We start from the raw sequence: 6,000 nt of genomic DNA on the forward strand, positions 1-6,000 counted from the left end.
TGCTGGAAGGCTGTCATTTCCCCTCAGGGGGACCGGTAAGCCATTTTCTTAGTCTCAAACAGAATAAAGGGCTTAATATGGGCTATAAAACTGGTAGACACTTTTGTTACAGAAGCATTAGTTATTCTGTGTGAAGAGCTTATTTCCCAGCAGCAATGCCTGAACCAGCAAGCCAGCGCCTAAGAAGGGCTCCAAGAAAACTGTAACAAGTTTCATTTCATAAAGAGTTAACTCTTTTTTTTCAGCTTTTAGAAACTATTGTCTAATCACCTCTGGAGCCAGACTGCTAATTGATAAGATGAACTTGTAAACTTGTTATCTTAAGTACTGTAATCCTATTGTGGCCTGTTAAAGGACAGTGCTCTCTATCTAAATGTGTGATGGGGGATTTTGTGCTTCCCCCCCTCCCCCTGGGAGTGCCCTGTGTGCATGTAACCTTAATAAAAAGCAGGCTGGGCATCCCAGTCCTGAGTTCTTGTTTGACCCTCAATCGCAGCGTTGACTCGTTTTTGTGGGCAGAAGGGTATCCTAGCTGTACTGCAGCTAAGGGAGATTATTCTATATTTGCGAGACTCATATAGAATACTATGGAAAGCAGCTTCTCCCCTCTTTAGCAATAGGGATCCAGGCTACTAAGCGGTCCATCTCTCAGCGAGACTAAGGGTAACCGTAACATTTGGCGGCAGCGGCGGGATTTTCCTGGATTTCCTAGGAGAGGTACAGAACGGATGGAGAGCGCTTACGAAAAATTGAAGCGTACAACCCTAAAGGATTTACTTGAAAGCAGAGGGGGTACGCCAGCAACCGGCCGAGGAGAGAGCTGATCGCAGAATTGACCGAACTGGATCAGAGCTTCACAATGGCGGAAACACCGACCACGATTAGTGACGAAAAAACCAGGATTTTCGGGAAAGGCTCTCATTATACGGGCCGAACCCCTCCATGGAATTGGTACAGCAGTTGATGGCGGAGGCGGACGAGGATATACGAGAGACTCGAGCCCACGAACTCAACCTAGCGAACGCACACCGCAATGCTGAAGCCCCGCAGGTAATCATCCCTGCGGCATTTCGACCCTTCCTAGAGAGCAAGACAGGGATTGAGGAATATTTGGCGGACTTCGAAAGGCAATGTGCCCTGCACCAGATTCCCAACAGAGAGTGGCCCACGATATTGTCTGGGAAACTATCCGGGCGAGCCCTGGAAGCCTTTCGTACTCTGGGTGCTGAGGAAGTGACACAGTATGAGCTAGTTAAGGAGACACTGTTGCGACGGTACGCTGTAACTCCGGACACGTATCGCCGACAGTTTCGGGGCACGGAAAAGAAGCCTAACGATACCCATATGGAATGGGCGCACCGAATGCGGAGAGCGGCAAATCACTGGCTGAGCGGAAGTAAAGCGGTGACTGGGGAGGAAATTTTACAATTGTTTCTCTTAGAACATTTTTATAATGGCATGGAACAGCAAGGGAAGGAATGGCTGCGAGACAGGCGGCCTTCTACCTTAGAAGAAGCAGCCAAATTGGCCGATGAACATTATGACTCCCGTCTTCACGAACCCATGAACTACCGAGCTCCAGCACGGGTCGAACCCAGAGAGGTTTACCGTGCACCCCCTCGTGCTGATTCCGAGCCCCGGTGCCCACAGGGCCCGTCCGACACTCAGGACCACCCAATAACAGCTCTGAGCGTCCCAGACCGACTTGCCACCGATGCAAGCAACCAGGGCATTTCATGGCTAGCTGCCCCCTTAATACGCACCAGACACCCAGGAATTACAATTACCCTCTGGGTCCTATCGTCCGGCCCGGGCCCTCTGTGTTAACCAAGAGGCCCCTATGGAGGGATATGTGGGGCCGCTTCACGAGGCAGACCCTGTATATGCTGCCTCAGATAACCGCCAGCACCATCGGCAGAGGGTATGGCTCGAGGGGCGATCTACCGAGGGATTGCGAGACACAGGGGCTACTATCACGCTGGTACAGAGTCATTTGGTGCCAGAGCACAAGCGATCCGGACAGACTGTGGCCGTTAGAGTGGCGGGGGGGGGGATGTGTACAAAATTCCAACAGCTAAAGTGCATCTTGATGGGGAGCGGGAAAGGGGGCTGTGAACGTGGGCCTAATGGATAATTTACCTGCCGAAGTACTACTGGGCAACGATTTGGGCCCCATGACTTCTGCCTATGCTCCAGTATGCAACAACGAGGCGGACCCAGTGACTACACGGGCCCAAGCCCGGACGGAGCGAGAGCTCTCACCAGTGCGGGAGACACAGGTAAGACCTACCCCGACCTTGCCTGACAGGTTAGGCCCCATACCCTGGGACACCCCAGATGCCTTTGAGGCAGAGTCTAAGACTGACCCGACCTTACAAAAGTACCGGGAACGAGCAGAGACCGGAGGGGGCGGGGCAGATAACGAAACATTCTTATGGGAAAAAGGGAAACTATACCGCTGGACAGAGAAAAGGGGACAGCGTATGCGACAGCTGGTAGTGCCCACACAAATACCATCAAGAAATCCTCAAAATAGGCCACGACATCCCCTTAGCAGGCCACCTAGCCGTTACCCGTACCCTACACCGCATTACTCACACGTTCTTTTGGCCAGGGGTGCACGCTGACGTTAGAACTTACTGTAACACCTGCGATGTGTGTCAACGAGTAGGAAGGCGAGGCGATCACCCTAAAGCCCAGCTAGTAAATATGCCCATTGTAGAGGAACCCTTCAGCCGGTTGCTATTGACCTAGTGGGACCACTGGCTACCCCTAGTCCCTCCGGTAAGCGATACATTCTTACCGTAGTGGACTACGCTACCAGGTACCAGAGGCTGTCGCCCTATCCAACATACAAGCGGATACGGTAGCGAATGCACTAGTACAGGTGTTCTCCCGGGTAGGATTTCCAAAAGAAATCCTATCCGACCGAGGCACACCAATTTACGGCTGAATTGACCCAACAACTCTGGCAGGTTTGCAAAATTAAGTCCCTCCTAAGCTCCCCATACCACCCCCAGACGAACGGGCTGTGTGAGAGGTTCAATGGACCCTCAAGCAAATGCTCAAGACGTTCACCTCAGGAATACCGAGACTGGGAACGCTTCCTGCCGCACCTCCTATTTGCTTATCGGGAGGTGCCCAGGAAACGACAGGGTTCTCTCCCTTCGAGTTGCTCTAATACGGAAGAAAGGGTACGGGGACCCCTAAAACCTGATCCGGGAGCACTGGGAGGGAGAGATGGGAGGCTGACGGTGTCCCAATTGTTGCCATAACGTGCTGGAAGCTCAGGGACCGAATGGAGCAATTAGCCAAATCCGTGCGGCTAATCTCCAGTTGGCCCAGAGGAAGACAGAAAGTATGGTACGATCGGGGGCCCGAAAGATGAATCTTCACCATAGGACAAAAGGTGTTAGTACTTAAGAGCCGGTGAAGACAGACAAATTGCAGGCGTCCTGGCAGGGTCCCTACCAGATCGTAGAGAAAAGGGGAGACACCACTTATGTGATAGCTAGCTGCCACGACAACAATCTTAGAAAGACATTCCATGTAAACATGCTCAAGGATATTTTGAGCGACCAGAGAACGTGACGGCCGTATGTTGTTCCCCTCAGGAAGACCCCGACAGTTTACCCATTCCAGACCTATTAGAAAGAGAGCCTCCCCACAGGTATAGTGGGCGCAGGTTCAGATAGGGGACCGGACTTAGCCCCACTTGAAAGGGGAGCCGCCACAACCAACTCCTCCAGTCCAAACACCTCACCTTCTCCCCGAAGCCAGGGTACACTACTTTAACCACCCACCAGGTAGATACTCCGGGACAAGCTCCCTTTGCGCCAGGCTCCGTACCGAATCCCCGAAGCAGTTAGGACAGGAATGAAGAAGGGAGATCGATGAGATGCTCCAGCTCAGGGTAATTGAGCCCTCCGATAGTCCCTGGGCCTCCCCAGTTGTCTTGGTGCCCAAGAAAGATGGGACCACCCGGTTCTGCGTAGACTATCGGAGGCTCAATGAAAATACCGTGACGGACGCTTACCCTATGCCCAGGGTAGACGAGCTACTCGATCGTTATAGCCAGGGGAAATTACCCTGACCACTATTGACCTCTGCAAAGGTTACTGGCAGATTCCCCTGGCCCCGGAGGCTATCCCCAAGTCGGCATTCGTCACCCCCATTCGGCTTATATCAGTTTAGGGTAATGCCGTTTGGGATGAAGAATGCCCCAGCTACATTCCAGCGCTTGGTGGATAGGCTCCAGGGATGGCTTCCAGAGTTTTGCTTGCGCCTACCTGGACGACATAGCGATCCACAGTGAGTCCTGGGAGGACCACTTAGCTCATGTGGGAATGGTTCTGGATCAGATCCGGGCTGCTGGCCTGACTCTGAAGCCAGAAAAATGCCACTTTGGGATGGCCGAGGTACAGTAACCTGGGTCACCGGGTGGGGTGTGGAAAGCAGCGACCAGAGCCGGCCAAAATAGAAGCTGTCGCCAATTGGCCCACCCCCATCACTAAGACTCAGGTCCTAGCCTTCCTGGGCACGGCAGGGTACTATAGACGGTTCGTACCAGACTACAGCACACTTGCCAAACCCCTGACTGACTTGACCAAGAAGAACTTACCTCGACAGGTCCTGTGGTCTCCCCACTGTGAAACGGCTTCCAGGCTCGTCAAAAATGCTCTAATTAACGCTCCTGTCTTGGCGGCCCCCAGCCCTTAACAAACGTTTTATCGTCCATTACAGATGCTTCCATGTTCGGGCTGGGAGCTGTCCTCAGCCAAGTAGGCGAAGATGGAGGGGAGCATCCAGTTGCCTACATCAGCCGGAAGCTCCTGCCCCGCGAAGTCAGCTATGCAAGCGGTCGAAAAGGAGTGTTTGGCTTTGGGTGTGGGCATTAAAAGAAATTGACTCCCTATTTATATGGTCAGGAGTTCAACTCTGGTCACCGACCATAACCCGTTGGTGTGGCTGAACCGGTCTCTGGAGATAACGGCAGGCTATTACGTTGGAGCTTATCGTTGCAAACCTTCAATTTCACCATTACTTACAGACCTGGGGAAACAGAATGGCAACGCCGACGGGTTGTCCAGACAAACCGACCTCAGCCCCGCATAACCAGCGGTCTGGACAGCCTTAGTCTGCCCCGAAAAGGGGTCAGACCGTGTCTGCCAGAGTGTTCCACAGAAAGAGGAGCAATGTTACAGAAGCATTAGTTATTCTGTTGTGAAGAGCTTATTTCCCAGCAGCAATGCCTGAACCAGCAAGCCAGCGCCTAAGAAAGGGCTCCAAGAAAACTGTAACAAGTTTCATTTCATAAAGAGTTAACTCTTTTTTTTCAGCTTTTAGAAACTATTGTCTAATCACCTCTGGAGCCAGACTGCTAATTGATAAGATGAACTTGTAAACTTGTTATCTTAAGTACTGTAATCCTATTGTGGCCTGTCAAAGGAGCAGTGCTCTCTATCTAAATGTGTGATGGGGGATTTTGTGCTTCCCCCCCTCTCCCCCTGGGAGTGCCCTGTGTGCATGTAACCTTAATAAAAAGCAGGCTGGGCATCCCAGTCCTGAGTTCTTGTTTGACCCTCAATCGCAGCGTTGACTCGTTTTGTGGGCAGAAGGGTATCCTAGGCTGTACTGCAGCTAAGGGAGATTATTCTATATTTGCGAGACTCATATAGAATACTATGGAAAGCAGCTTCTCCCCTCTTTAGCATAGGGATCCAGGCTACTAAGCGTCCATCTCTCAGCGAGACTAAGGGTAACCGTAACAACTTTTGGGGCTAGATCGATTGCTTTATTTGGCATTTTATACAGCTTAATGTTGAAATTCACACTTTATAAAATTGGGGAACGTTTTTTTCACGTCGGGCACTGGTTTTGACACCTTCCCAGTCAGGAAGGGCCTTCTCTGTAGTAGGCAGAGCCTCATTTTCGCGCCATTACTGCGCAGTTACTTTTGAGAGCAGGACATGCAGCTGCATGTGTGTGGGTCTGGAAGTG

At 51.7% G+C, this 6,000-nt stretch overlaps 1 protein-coding gene across 1 annotated transcript in view; it reads left to right on the forward strand.

Annotated features, from left to right (window-relative positions):
- The window catches only part of STXBP5L (syntaxin binding protein 5L), a 1,275,950-nt gene that overhangs the window by 989,620 nt on the left and 280,330 nt on the right, over window positions 1-6,000 (forward strand). The window lies entirely within an intron of this gene.

This window comes from Bombina bombina, chromosome 3, assembly GCF_027579735.1.
Source record: "Bombina bombina isolate aBomBom1 chromosome 3, aBomBom1.pri, whole genome shotgun sequence".
Lineage (NCBI taxonomy): Eukaryota > Metazoa > Chordata > Amphibia > Anura > Bombinatoridae > Bombina > Bombina bombina.